This window comes from Hemitrygon akajei, chromosome 7 (genome assembly GCF_048418815.1).
Source record: "Hemitrygon akajei chromosome 7, sHemAka1.3, whole genome shotgun sequence".
NCBI classification, from domain to species: Eukaryota; Metazoa; Chordata; class Chondrichthyes; order Myliobatiformes; family Dasyatidae; genus Hemitrygon; species Hemitrygon akajei.
Genome location: NC_133130.1, coordinates 79155749 through 79170854, shown reverse-complemented (window position 1 = coordinate 79170854; position 15106 = coordinate 79155749). Strand labels below are relative to the sequence as shown.

General features: G+C 43.0%; 1 long non-coding RNA gene across 1 annotated transcript in view; it reads right to left on the bottom strand.

The window, feature by feature from the left end:
• The window catches only part of LOC140730603 (uncharacterized), a 33443-nt gene that overhangs the window by 14213 nt on the left and 4124 nt on the right, over positions 1-15106 (bottom strand). The window contains exon 2 of the long non-coding RNA XR_012099639.1: positions 691-947. This is a non-coding gene — a long non-coding RNA (uncharacterized lncRNA). The remainder of the gene's footprint in view (positions 1-690; positions 948-15106) is intronic.

Sequence of the window (15106 nt, the reverse complement as noted above, 5' to 3'; positions counted from 1 at the left end):
TTGGGAGACCATTTTGGTGAGCACCTATGCTCCTTTCACCAGAAGAAATGGGATCTCCCAGTGGCCATCTGTTTCAATTCCACTTCCTATTCCCATTCTATATGGCCTCCTCTGTGGTGATATCACGTGTCATGTGTAAGAACGTGATTGGACAGAGCTTGGAGCATGCGCAGAAATGACAGAATGATCTAGAAACTTGTATGGTTAAAAACGTGGTTGCTGTTTGCTGTTGTTAAATAGAAGTTCTAGTTCTATTCTTCCAGAATATGTTTCATTATTAGAAACCCACGGTGCGTATAAAGAACACAACATTGTGTCAGAAGTTGGACTGGAAGAATAATACATTCGCTAAACACAGGAGAAGCAAAGATAATCGACAAAAACAGCTTTAGAAATGGAAGGGTTGCAACCTCCGAAAACACTTCAGCTGAGTGGGAATGTAGCTGAAAACTGAAAAAGATTTAGACAGCGTTTTGAAATGTATTTATTGGCCATTGGAGCAGATAATAAAACGGAAAAAATGAAAGCTGCAGTTCTACTCCACATAACAGGGGACGACACAGTTGAGGTAAATAACCATTTTACTTTTGAGAATGGAGATCATTTGAAACTAAAAGCGATAATCGACAAATTTGATGCATTTTGTATACTGAAGCGCAATGTGACATATGAGAGGTACAAATTCTTTACCTGTCGGCAGACAGCTGGTCAAACGATTGATCAATTTGTTACCAAGTTGAGAAACCATAGTAAAACATATGAGTTTTCAGAGCTGATGGACTCTCTCATTAAAGACAGATTTGTTTGTGGCATTCTGGATAATCCTCTGAGAGAAAGACGCTTAAGAGAACCAGACGTGGATTTGGAAAGAGCTTTGATTCTCTGCAAAGCTTCAGAATCCGTGATTTTGCAGGCTAAAGAGCTTTTTACCGACAGCTGCGTAGACACTGTGGAAAAGCGCAAACATGTTAGAAAAAATAATAAAACAGCAACGAAACCAACAGAGAGCAAGATGTGGGTTTTCACCATAGACGTCCAGTCCCTATAAACCTCCATCCCCCACCAGGCAGGTCTCCAAGCTCTCCGTTTCTTCCTGGATTCCAGACCCAGCCAGTGACCCTCTACCACCATTCTTCTCTGCCTTACAGAATTAGTCCTCACTCTTAACAATTTCTCCTTTGGCTCCTCCCACTTCCTCCAAACTAAAGGTGTAGCCATGGGCACCCGCATGGGTCCTAGCTATGCCTGCCTTTTTGTCGGCCATGTGGAGCAATCTATGTTCCAATCTGTCCTCCTCTTTTCTTACGTTATATCAATGACTGCATCGGTGCTGCTTCCTGCACACATGCTGACCTCATCGACTTCATTAACTTTGCCTCCAACTTTCACCCTGCCCTCAAATTCACCTGGTCTATTTCCGACACCTCTCTCCCCTTTTTAGATCTTTCTGTTTCTATCTCTGGAGACAGCCTATCCACCAATGTCTACTACAAACCTACAGACTCTCACAGCTACCTAGACTATTCCACCTCCCACCCTGTCTCCTGCAAAAATGCTATCCCTTTCTCTCAATTCCTCCGCCGCATCTGCTCTCAGGATGAGGCCTTTCATTCTAGGACAAAGGAGATGACTTCCTTTTTTAAAGAAAGGGGCTTCCCTTCGTCCACTATCAACTCTGCCCTCCATTGTGTCTCCCATATTTCACGCACCTCTGCCCTCACCCCATCCTCCCGCCAGCCCACCAGGGATAGAGTCCCCCTGGTCCTCACCTATCACCCTACCAGCCTACAGATCCAACGTATAATCCTCCGTAACTTCCGCCACCTCCTACGGGATCCCAACACCAGACACATCTTCCCCTCCCCCCCACTCTCAGCTTTCGACAGGGATCGCTCCCTACGCGACTCCCTTGTCCATTCATCCCCACCGACCTCCCTCCGGGCACTCATCCCTGCAAACGGAAGAAGTGCTTCACCTGCCCCCACACTTCTTCCCTCACCACCATCCTAGGCCCCAGACAGTCCTTTCAGGTGAGGCACCACTTCACTTGCAAGTCAACTGGGGTGATATACTGTATCCGGTGCTCCCGATGTGGCCATTTATACATTGGGGAGACCCGCCGCAGACTGGGAGACCATTTTGCCAAACACCGGCGCTCAGTCCTCCAGCAGTGGCGGGATCTCCCTGTGGAATCACACTTCAATTCCACAGACCACTCCCACTCTGATATGTCTGTCCATGGCCTCCTCTACCGTCAAGATGAGGCCACATGCGGGTTGATGGAGCAATACCTTATCTCCCACCTAGGTAGCCTCCTACCTGCCGGCATGAACATTCAACTCACAGACCTCCGTTGATACTCCTGCCCCCCCCCTTACCCCATCCCTATCTATAATTTTAGTCTGGTTCTCTTTCCTTCCCCCCCCCCCTCACTATAATCTCCCCCCAGCCCTACCTTTCTCTCTCTTTTATTTCCCATAATTCTCCACCTTCCCCCAGCCCATTTCCCTCCAGCCTATCACTTCCCAGCTCTCTACTTCATCCCTCCCCCCACTTCTTATCCCCCCCCCCCCCCCTGACCACCCCATGTTACTTCACTCCTGATGAAGGGTTTCGGCCCGAAATGTCGTCACTACCTCCTCCCATAGATGCTGTCTGGCCTGCTGAGTTCTGCCAGCATTTTGTGTTTTTATTTATTCCCAGCTCCTTACTTCATCCCTTCCCCTTCAGGTTTCACCTATCACTTTGTGTTTCTCTCTTCCCCTCCCCACACCTTTTAAATTTACTCCTCATCATTTTTTCTCTAGTTCTGCCAAAGAGTCTCAGCCCAAAACGTCGACTGTACTTTTTTCCATACCTGCTGCCTGACCTGCTGAGTTCCTCCAGCAATTTGGATGTGTTGATTTGGACAGGCTGTTTTTTGGCAAAGTGTACTTGGTAAGTGGCAGGCTTTCAAAGGTGAAATTTTGAGAGCACAAAGCTTGTATGTGCCTGTCAGATAAAAGGTAAAGATAACAGGTGTAGGGAACCTTGATTTTCAAGAAATATTGAGGCATGGGTAAGAAAAAAAAGGAGGTTCATAGCAGGTATAGGCATTTAGGTACAAATGTGGTGCTTGTGGAGTATAAGAATTGCAAGAGAACACTTAAGAAAGAAATCAGGAGGGCTAAAAGAAGGTATTAGGTTGCTTTAGCAGACAAGATGAAGGAGAATACCAAGGGCTTCTACAGATATGTTAAGAGCAAAGGTTTGCAAGGGACAAAATTGGTCCTCTGGAAGATCAGAATGGTAATCCATGTGCAGAAGCAAAAAAGATGAGGAAGATCTTAATTTTTTTTTACATTTGTATTTACTCAGGAATGACACCAAGTCTATAGAAGTAAGGCAAAACGGCATCAACTTCAATGACACTGTACAGATTACAGAGGAGGAGGTTTTTGTTGTTCTGAGGCAAATCAGGTGGATAAATACCCTGGACCTGACAAAGTGTTCCCTTGAACCCTTCTGGAGGCAAGTACAGAAATTGCTGGGGCTCTAGCAGATATATTTATATCATCCTTGTGAGGTACCAGAAGATTGGAGGATAGCCAGTGTTGTGCTGTTTAAGAAAGGCTCTAAACGTAAACCAGGAAATTATAGGCCAGTGAGTCTGATATCAGCTGTGGGAAAGTTATTGGAAAGTAGTCTAATGGCCGGACATATGAGTTTTTGGATGGATATGAACTGATTAAGGATAGTCAACATGGCTTCATACGTGGAAGGTCATGTCTAACCAATCTTATAGTTTTTTGAGGAAGTTACCAGGAAAGTGGATGAAGGCAAGGCAGTTGATGTTATTTACATAGACTTTAGCAAGGCATTTGACAAGGTCCCACATAGGAGGGGTTGGTCAAAAAAGTCATTCAGGATGAGGTAGTAAATTGGATTAGACATTGGCTGTGTGGGAGAAGTCAGAGAGTGACAATAGATGTTTACCTCCCTGACTAGTGGATGGCTGCAGGGATCAGTGCTGAGTCTATTGTTGTTCGTCATCTTTATCAATGATCTGAAAGATAATGTGGTTAACTGGATCAGCAAATTTGCAGATCACACCAAGACTGGGGGTGTAGTGGTCAGCAAGGAAAACTATCATGGCTTGCAGAGAGACCTGGACCAGCTGGGAAAATGGGCTGAGAAATGGAAGATAGAATTTAATGCAGACTAATATGAAGTGTGGCACTTCGGGAGGACTAACCAGGGTAGATCTCACACCGTGAACAGTAGGGCACTGAGGAGTGCTGTAGAACAAAGCAATCTGAGAATATAGGCCCATAATTCATTGAAGGTGCTGTTATAGTTAGATAGGTAGTTTTTGCAACTTGCCTTCATAAATGAAAGTACTGAATACAGGAGATGGGATGTTATTTTGAAGTTGTATAAGACATCGGTGAGGCCTAATTTGGTCACCTACCTACAGGAAAGCTGTAAAAAAGGTTGGAAAAAGTATGGGGGAAATTTACAAGGATGTTGCTGGATGACATGAGTTATACAGAAAAATTGAATAGGTTAGGACTTGATTCCTTGGAATGTAAAAGACTGAGAGGAGATTTGATAGAGGTATTAAAAATTATGTGGGGTATAGGGTAAATGCAGGCAGGCTTTTTCCACTGAGGTTGGGTGGGACTACAACCAGAGGTCATGGTTAAGTGTGAAAAGTGAAAAGTTTAAGGGGAACATGAGGGGAAATTTCTTCACTCAGAAGGTCAAGAGTGTGGAATGAACTGCAAGCACAAGCGGTGCAATATTTAAGAGAAGTTTGGATAGGTACGTGGATGGTATGGGTATGGAGGACTATGGTCCCGGTGTGGGTCAATGGGAGCAGGTAGTTTAAATGGTTGTACTTTTCTATAACTCTATGACTCCAACCAAGGACATCCCTTTTTAAATCATTCAGCCGGAGTATACATACAACTATTGTATTGATTCCCAGTCTGAGGCCAATCTCCAAGTCATCAATGAGTCCTTCACCAAACATCGAAGAGAATTTGTCTTAAACCCTCCTTAGGCAAAGGTCCTCCACTGCCCAGCTACACAACACCACCCCACTGGCAATAAAAGTCAACAAGTTTGTAACCTCAAGAGCCAAGTCTCAGCAAAAATAGAGGATGAGTAATAAAAAAAATCATCTTCCAGTGCACCTAAAATGTTTTTGGCTATTTGAATAAATAATGTGCTTGAAGACTAAAACCTCAAATCTGATACTAAGCTCGTGTGCAGCAGTGGTGAGTATGTGTGTGCTGCTAGAGTGATGTGCTTGCTGACTCCTGGAAATTGGTCGTAGGCGGGGAGATGCAATCTAAAAAGGAACCTATGGCCTTACAGCCAAGAGTATGTCCATTTCCTTGGACAATTGGGATAGGGAAAAGGAGCTTTCAGATCACATTTCTAAGATGGCGGCACGACGCAGCTTGCAGCGGCCACTCTGGAGCTGATTATCTGTTATTTGTGAAGTGGGATGCCGTGCGCAATCATAATCGATTGAAAACGGACATGGGAGCACGGAGGAACATCGGGAAATCTCCAGAAAGACCTTCTTCATTGCTGCTGCTGCTGCTGAGGTCCGGTACTCTGCTGGGAAGAACAGGCCCCCAGTCCTTGGGGTCGCATTGCTGATGGCAATTGGTGGGGGCATCTTAATACACTCAGCAGAGGATGGTGCTCGGAGAAGCTGTGCCGGAGGGGATGGTCGTCGACTCCGAGGTTCAACGGACTCGGAGTCCGCTGCGGTCAGGTCGCTTTCGGTGTGTGCTGCATCTGCGAGGCTGGGTTCGACGGAGCTTTCATTGTGTGCTGCATCTGCGAGGCTGAGCTGGACAGCACCGTGGAAGTCCATAGCGGGGGTATTCCCTTCTGCTGCCGGCATGAGATGGCGAGTCTGTCGGGACCCTGGGGACTTGTGGAAACTGTGTGGTGATTTCTTTTGAACTTATAGTCCTTTAACATCTTTGGACTATTTTTACTGTGCCCATGGTCTGTTTTTTTAAATCAGTTATGCTATTGTTTGCACTGTTGTAATTATATGTTACAACTATGTGGTTTTGTGCAGGTCTTGTAGCTTTAGTTTTTGGTCTTGTTTGTCTGGTGGATTTGGAGCTCCTTTCTGGGGAACGCGCTAAGACGGTAGCACGATATTAATACGCAGCAGCCTCTCCGGACTCTGGATTGGGGATTGCCAAACGTTATGTGGATTTTCTGGTGTAGTCCGTTTTGTCATATGCTTTTGTGATATCATTCTGGAGGAACGTTGTCTCATTTTTTAACTGCATTGCATTTGTGGTTTCTAAATGACAATAAACTGAATTTGAATCTGAACATTGAGGTGACGGGTACTGAAAAGAGACCAGTACCTCATCCAGCCAGAACCATGAATATAAGTCCAATTTTTTCCTATCAGTCTTTAGCGGTTCAGAGAATACTGCATTCCTCGAGTTCTAGCCACTTGTGCTTTCCCAATTTCTTTAACCTCAATACTCATGGGTGCACCTCCAAGTACAAAGACTCTAAAACCTGAAACTCTCTCTATAAATGTCTCTACTTCTAACTCCTCCTTCAAGGTGCCTCTTAAAACCTTCCACTTTTATCAAACGTGTGGTCACCTATCCTAATATCACAACATGTTCATTAAAAAGCTTGCTTTTCTTCTGCTGTGATCCACCCTGTAATGTCTCATTACAACAAAGGCAATCCCCAAATGAGACATAGAAGGAAGCATTACTTATTTGTAAAAAGAAGTTTAACAATAACATCACTATTTTATTAAAGAAACACTCATTCAGCTTGTCATGTCTCAGCCTGGTTTCAGAGCATTCCCATCAGTCCAATTTCGCCACTGATTTTCTCTGTAATCTTTCGTTGCACACGCTCATCAACTCCCCTGCCACGCATCTATACCAGGGCCTACTTACAGCAGCCAATTAACCATCAGCACAACTTTGGGATGTGGGTGAGAACCAGAGCACCCGGCAGAGACTCACAATCACAATTTCAGCAGCAGGGGTCAGGATTGAGCCCAGGATGCTGCTGCTGTGTGGCAGCAACCTTATCAGCAGTGCCACTGCGTCCCCTTTGCAATAAAATAAGTTGTTATGACAATTCGGAAAAACTGAATAACGTTTAGTTGAAGCCACAGTTTACATTGTCACCTAAATGCATTCACCGTATATGGTTTCTCCCCAACTCTGCCCCTGACTTTCCCCTCCTATTTCCATTGTCTGATCTCTTTTGCAGTGTGCCAATTGGCTACTGAACCATTTGACATTGCAAGCAATTATATTTCTTATGAGAACAAATTTAAAATATAATTTTAACATTAATTGTATGTTACTATGGGTGTTCACCAGGAAAGCTCATTAATATATTTATCTTCCTCTCCTCCTCACTGCAGTTCAATTTCACCTTGCGAACCCTGTAGGTTCTCAACCCCAAAATTGCTGATTTTCTATTTCTTCATACATTAACTTATCTTTCAGTACATCAAACTCAGAGATTATTAAAGGAAATTGACTCAAGTTAGCAGTTTAGATACACAGAAATGATAGCCAGTGAGGCAACATGCTGCGTTCAGCACTTTGACCTCTCCCTTGTCGAGGTGGAATAGTCAGCTCAGACTTTGAAACTGTGGAACCAACAGTTGACAAAGTGACAGAAGGATTCAATGAATGAGCAAAATTGGCAATCCTGCCGTATTGTCCAAATACAAGAAAATTTAAGCTCATGGACAAGGTTAGCATTTATGCACAACCTGTCAGACCTAGACAAAACCCCTCACAATGCTTCAAAGACTAAAATGGACACAGAAGGGCAGTTGATTCAAAAGTTTAGAGACATTATTTGGGCTAGTTTACTTGCCTCAGAAGATTGTGTGTTCAGGTCCAATTCCGGGGACTTAAAAATAAAATTTAGGTCAATATTCCAGCGCAGTTTAGTGCTAATGGAGAGGCTTCTTCACTGCTGAGATGTTAGACTGAGCTTCCTTCACACCTCATAAATGGACTCCAAAGTGTGGAACACAAGTGGTGTTATCCATACTGCCCTGGCTGACCCCAACACATTCTTGAGTGTGTTGGTTGTTAATGCAAACAACACCTTTCACTGTATGTTTCCATGTACGTGTGATAAATAAAGCTGAATCTGAAAATGAAAATGAATCTGGCCAATATTCATTCATCACTGAATGTCACAGGGGACACCTGCTGTGTATAAATAAAAACTGGTTGTCATGTTTCTTACTTTACTACAGTAAACACACTTCAATTGTTTAATATTGCTGTGCTCCATCTTCCCACTGCCACTTGCAATGTGGTGCCTCATTGCCTGATATGATGATTCCCGACTGTCAACTGAGCAGCCCTTACTTTCAAACGAGGTAATAAACCTCACAGCTGGACACATCTGTTACTTGTTATTAACAGGAAGGTGTCCTGTTAGTTATTTTTCCTTCAAAATACACATTTACTCATCAGTCACTGTAAAGAAAATGATTGGTTTGCTCTAGTACAGTGCTTGTGAGGGTTCCTCTGTCTGGACTGCCTATCATCTTTCTTGCATTACAACAGTGGCTAGACTTCAAAAAATACTTCATTGACTGAAGTGCTTTGGGATCTCCTGAGGCCATATGAATGCTAGACTTCATTTTCTTTCTAATTAAATTTCTTTTGCTGTTATAGCTACATCCATCAATCGGAGTGACGATCATAGCTTCCTTCTACCTTACCGTAAAGTGACTTGCTTACTCGTTCATTGTCCATGACCGGCAGACCAAACAAACAGACCTCCCAGCTGCACTTGTACCAGCAGCAATGTGCGTACCCATCACAAAAACCACAGAACTCCTGCTGATGCAACTCTCTGTGGTTGTGATTGGCTCCTTGACAACCAGACACATTAATTGCCTTTTAATATGCCATACGTTCTTAAGAATTCCACAGCTTCCTGCTCTCTAATGGGTACATTCCCAATGGAGGCATTATCAGTACTTGGAATTTGCTATTGTATGTAACTAAGGATAATTGCTGATTCATTTTGGGGTTTTTTTTTTCAGACTACTGTGGGCATTGCTGGTACCCCTGGAACTTATCGCCCATCCCTAACAATCCTTATGAAAAGCAGGTGGGACTGCAATAATTGCAGTGAGCATGCTAAGATTACATCATCAATACAGATGTTTCTGAAGTAATTCCTATGAGCAATGACGGCATTGCAAATACTGTATTACTCCATGTGACTTATCATAGATAGGTAAGAGTTGTTCTTAGATACAGCTGAAGGTAAACAAAAACTCAAATTCTTGGGCAACCAATAACATTTTTTTGCATCCAGGCCAGCAGAGTGCACTGAAGAAATTGTTGCATAGTTATTCCTGCTCTCAGCATGCCGTTTTACCTATTCTCGAGGCAAATTGGAGATAAAGGCAAGCCCTTAGCGATGCACTCTTATTCTGGGTAAGAGATCACACCTTGAAACTGTTCAAAGAACGAGATCTTACAGAGCTGAAGGTGGCTGAACTTGATCTTTGATATTTCATATTGTTTTCTTTTCATGTCCAGAAGTGGACATTGTTTTGAAAGATTATCTGAAAGGCAGTTCTCACCAATATAAACTAACACACTTCCCCCTAGCTGATTTAGCATTTAAGCTGCTGTCAGTGTTATTCCTCATTTGCTCCTTTCCTTAAGGAACTATTTGTGTTATGACCAAATTATGTCCTTATTTTGCAGTGTGACAGAAAATGTTTAAAGTGAGCCGAGAGAGAAAAGCAGCACGCCTCCAGCAGTTGAGGAGATGAACAGCAAGGAATCACCAGTGCAAGAATAAAAATGCGGGGGAAAAATGCAGAACTGGAACAAAATAAAAACAGCAACTGTTGGAAACCTTCAGCAGGGAAGGCAGCATCTGGCAAGAGAGAAGTGAGGTCAACATTTCAGGTTGAAGATCCTTCATCACAAATGGGACAGGGAACAGATTAGTTCTCAGTTGCAGAGGGGTGGAGGAAAGGTGGATAGAATGAGGACAGTATCTATGAAGGGTGAGGCAGGACAAAGGGGTTAATGGAAGCAGTTAGGCCGTGATTACATTCCTTTGCTAGTGTGACATGTAACTAATAGCAGGCTGTGGGCCATACCCTGAGTAAACTAATGGAGAGCAAAACGCTGAGCTAGTATCACAGATGGAGAAAGCAAGTTCCTAAAAATAAGAGAATTAAAAATTAAGGCCAGAAGTCTGAAATGTTGCCAGACGTTTTGTTCCTTAGATTTGCATAGGGCTTCATTATAAATAGGCCACACTGGCAGTGAGATGATTAATTAACGTGACAGTCACAAGAAGCCCAGGCTTGGTTTCTTCAATGTACAAGAGGCCACATTGTGAACTCTGAACGTAATACACCAGATTAGAAGTGCAAGTGAACTGGAAAGACTGACTGTATCGTTGGATGATGGGTGAGAACAGGTGAAAGGACAGGTGCTCGACCATAAGATATAGGAGCAGAATTAGGCCATTTGGCCTACCAAGTCTGCTCCACCGTTTCATCATGGCTGATCCATTTCACTCAGCCCCAGTCTCCTGCCATCTCCCTGTATCCCTTCATGCCCTGACTAATCAAGAATCTAACAAACTCTGCCTTTAATATACCCAATGACTTGCCCTTCACAGACACCTGTGGCAACGAATTCCACAGATTCACCACTCTCTGGCTAAAGAAATTCCTCCTCTACTCCATTCTAAATGGATGTCCCTATACTCTGAAGATATATTCTTTGGTCTTAAACATCCCCAACACAGGAAACATCCCTCACTCTTTTGAATTCCAGTGAGTACAGGCCCAGAGCCATTTAACACTCTTCATATGATAAGCCTTTCAATCTCAGAGTCATTTTTGTGAACCTCCTTTGAACCTCTCCAATATCAGCACGTCCTTTCTTACTTAAGGGGCCCAAAACTGTTCACAATAGTGAGGCCTCACCAGTGACTAATAAAGCCTCAACATTACATCTTCTTTTTATATTCTAGTCCTCTCAAAGTGAATTCTAACGTTGTATTTGCCTTCCTCGCCACCAATTTAACCCTCAAATTAACGTTTAGGGAATCCTGCACAAGGATTCACAAGTCCCTTTGCACCTCAGACTTCAAAATTGTCTCAACATTTAGAAAATAGTGTATGCTTTTACTTCTTCTACTAAAGTGAATGACCATACACTTCCCAACACAGGTGTTGCATCTTTTCCAATTCTGACAGGGTCTTTGGCCGAATCATTAACTCTGTTTCTCTTTTTAGATGGTGTGCAGCCTGCTGAATATTTCTGGGATTTTAGGTCCCTTGCATCTATTGTCTCTATGGAAGCATTCAATATTCTAAACCATTCACCTATAAAAGGAAAAGAAGAAAAACAAAGAAAGGAAGAAAGAAAAAACAGAAAAAAGTCAGCATAGTGGTGCAGTTACTAGAGTCGCTGCCTCACAGTTCTCAGAACATGCAAGGTTTGATTGAGTGAAGTGGATGTGGTATCAAGTGCATTGCAGATTTATCAAAACTGCCGGCTTCACTAAGTGCAGCCTGTCATTTACTCCTTTGAGGAACCTCTAGAAATTGAAGAACCTCACAAAAAGAACCACTGAAGATATGCTAATTTTAAATGCAAATTCAAGAGAATTTTGTAAGCAAGAAGAATTGAGAGATATGGGAGACGTTAGTTTGTGATCAGATACAATCTCACTGAATGGTGGATATGGCTGATAGGCTAGCTGGCCTTCCCCGAAAAGTAAGTTCCACCATCCTCTCCACAGGAGAAACCAAACGTAGCCTAGGATAAATGTTTTGTAAAAGACTCTGTAAGTCACCCTGAGCTTCCCTAACCGAAGTTCTGATACAGAGGTTGAACTGAAATGTTAACTTCCTCCCACACATGCTGCTCAAACCACTGAATCCAAAGTTCAAAGTAAATTTATTATCAAAGTATGTCTATGTCACCATACACGACATTTTCACTTTCTTGCAGACATTCACAATAGAACAGAAAAATAGAATAGAATCAAGACTGATAAACAACCAATGTGCAAAAGAAGATAAACTGCGCAAATAATAAAAATAAATAAATAAATAGTACTGAGAACATGAGTGGTAGAGACTTTGAAAGTGAGTCCATAGGTTGTGGAATCAGTTCAGAGCTGAGATGAGTGAAGTTATCCATGCTGATTCAGGAGCCTTTTGGTTGAATGGTAATAACTGTTCCTGAATCTGTTGGTGGGGGACCTAAGGCTACTGTACCTCCTTCCTGATGGCAGCAAAGAGCAAATAATCCTCCAAGCTCCAACATCTGCAGTACTTTGTGTCTCCAACCTGAACATATATTATAGTCCCATGTCAACCCTACTGTCTTCGGTCTTTTTACTGTTCCAGTGAAACCCAGGGAACATCTGAGCTTTCAACCAAACACTTTATTGATCAATAATAATGAAAGATGAACCTGTAATGTTAATTTACTTTTTGTCTCTCCACAAATGCTGCCCAGCCTGTTGTGTATTTCAAGTATTCTCTTTTATTTCAGATTTTCAGCACCTGCAATGTTTTGTAACTCATAGTTCCAACATTGTTGTTCTTCGTTTCACCCTCATTTATCTCCTATATTTACATCTCTTTCAGAGACATCACCTCTCCACCCTCATTCACTCCTTGGTCATTACCATGTCACAGGCATTCTTTTTGTTTTCTCCACCCTGCCCCTTTCTCTGCAACTTCAATTATGTTCAGTAAGCCTCAAGGTAGTCGAGGAAACCAGATGAAGTTGATCTTCACTTTGGGGCCCTAAGCTGGGAAAAGGTTGACTTTGATAGCGTTAGACAGGACCTGGGACAGGTGAGTAGAGAGCAGCTGATAGAGGTGAAAAACACACTTGAGTGCAAGACATTCAGAGCCAGCAATGTCCCTCTAGAACAGGAGCTCCCAACCTTCTTTGTGCCATGAAGCCTTAACATTAACCAAGGGGTCCATGGACCCAACGTTGGGAAACCCTGCTCTAGAATAAGCTGCAAAGGTAATAAGTTTTAGGGAGCTTGAAAGAATACTGAATCTCCTGAGCTGTCAGCTTAACATCTCATCCAAAAAATACATCTTCCAATTCTTCAGCACTCCCTTGGCAATTGGTTTTCCACTAAAAGTACTCAGAGGCAAGAGGGCTAGCAAATGAGTTAGACGGATGCAACTTCCAGATATATAGAGGAGCACCAAAAGGCATTCTACCTTGACGACATTTGAGCATAATGTATATAATTAGAACACAGGCTGAATTCAGACCTCCAGCCTGTGTTGATGTGGGGTTTTCTCTGCCTCCCAGTGGCTCCACTACCTTTCTCGTATAGGTGCTGCTGAAATAGAAGACAATGGGGAATGGAGCCTCTCAGACTATCAAATCTTCAAAAAGCATAATTGTACACCAGGACGGCAGCTCAGCATCACTAATTTAAGAGTGTTTGATGGCTTTGGGCCTGTATTCACCGGAATTCAGAAGAATAAGTGCTGACCTTATTGAAACCTACTGAATGCTGAAAGGCCTTGTTAGAATGGATGTGGAGAAGATGGTTTCTATGGTGGGAGAGTCTATGACCAGAGGACAGAGCCTCAGAATAGAGGGGCATCCTTTTAGAATGGAGATGATGAATTTCTTTAGCCAAAGAGTGGTGAATCTGTGGAATTTTTTGCCACAGGCAACAGTGGAGGTCAAGCCTTTATGTATATTTAAGGCAAGGGTTGATAGATTCTTGATTGGTCAGAGCTTGAAGGGACATGGGGAGAAGGCAGGAGATTGGGACTGAGAGAAAAATTGGATCAGCCATGATCCATGGTGCAGAACACTCAATGGGACAAGTGGCCTAATTTTGCTCATATATCATATGGTTTTATAGTCTTAATCGCTTTTGTTTGACAGCATCAGTATGGAACCTGATAGAGCTTCTTCTCCACTACCTACCACCACCTAACCCCATTCCCTCAATCCAAAAGATGGTCACATAAAAGACACTGGAAGTATAGTTCTGCCTGAACAGGAGAGTGGTTTCACTCCAAGTTGGAGCTGTGGTTCCTGATCAGCTGAGTAGTCATCAGTACTTCATTTGGAGAGTGAATACTTAACCAGCAGAGAAGATAAGTAGTGTCCAAGTATTCAGTGTGGCTTAAGACCCAATCAGAAATATTGGCTTCTGTCCTACCAAAAGTAGTGGCCATCGATCTAGCATTCAGAGGGGTTGACAACCAATGAAGGATGATGAAGGGGTCGCATAAGGAACGGTTCCTGTCCAAGGAGAGCAGTGCTAGGTTTGGTCCTTATCGCCAAATGATGGATTGAGCACCATTGCAGTTGGTATTTGAACACCATTGTTGTGACATACTAGGGAAGGGCTTGGTCCTTTTCCCAGAAGAGGTATCTTTGTTGCCCCAGTATGATTTAGACCACATCATAATGGAGAGTGATGACTCCGAGCAGGAAGCTTGCTTTTACAGTCAGATGTGAGGTTTCTGTCATTACAGGTTTGGGGCCCTTTCATCAAAGGGGTGCGATTACTCTCTTAGCTGTGTCTTTGCTAATATGTTTTGTGTTTATTATATGTGTTTGCTGGAGGGACGTGGGTGGGGAATAATTGACTTCGCAGGACCACCCCTTATATTACAGGGTAAGTAGTTATTTTCCCAGCAAATATAATGTTTCGTTTTCCCAGTTGTTCCCCAGATGAGTTTGGCTCTTTTTCAATAGGGAAAAGAATTATCCCAGCAGGAGCAATGATTCTTGTTTCAGTAGGAGTTATTTCTTTTACCTGCAGGAGGACTTAGTCTTGTCTCAGCAGGAGTGATACCTGACCCAGTATAGTTTAATATAATTCCCAGCAGAGATTACCATCTGTCCCAGCAGGGGGTTGGCCTGGTGAGAAGAGGGAGAAAATTCAAAAATCAGACATGTAAAGGGACTTGGGAGTTCTTGTGCAAGATTCCCTAAAGGTTAATTTGCAGGTTGAGTAAGTGGTGAGGAAGGCAAATGTGATGTTAGCGTTCATTTCAAGAGGACTAGGATATAAAAGGTGC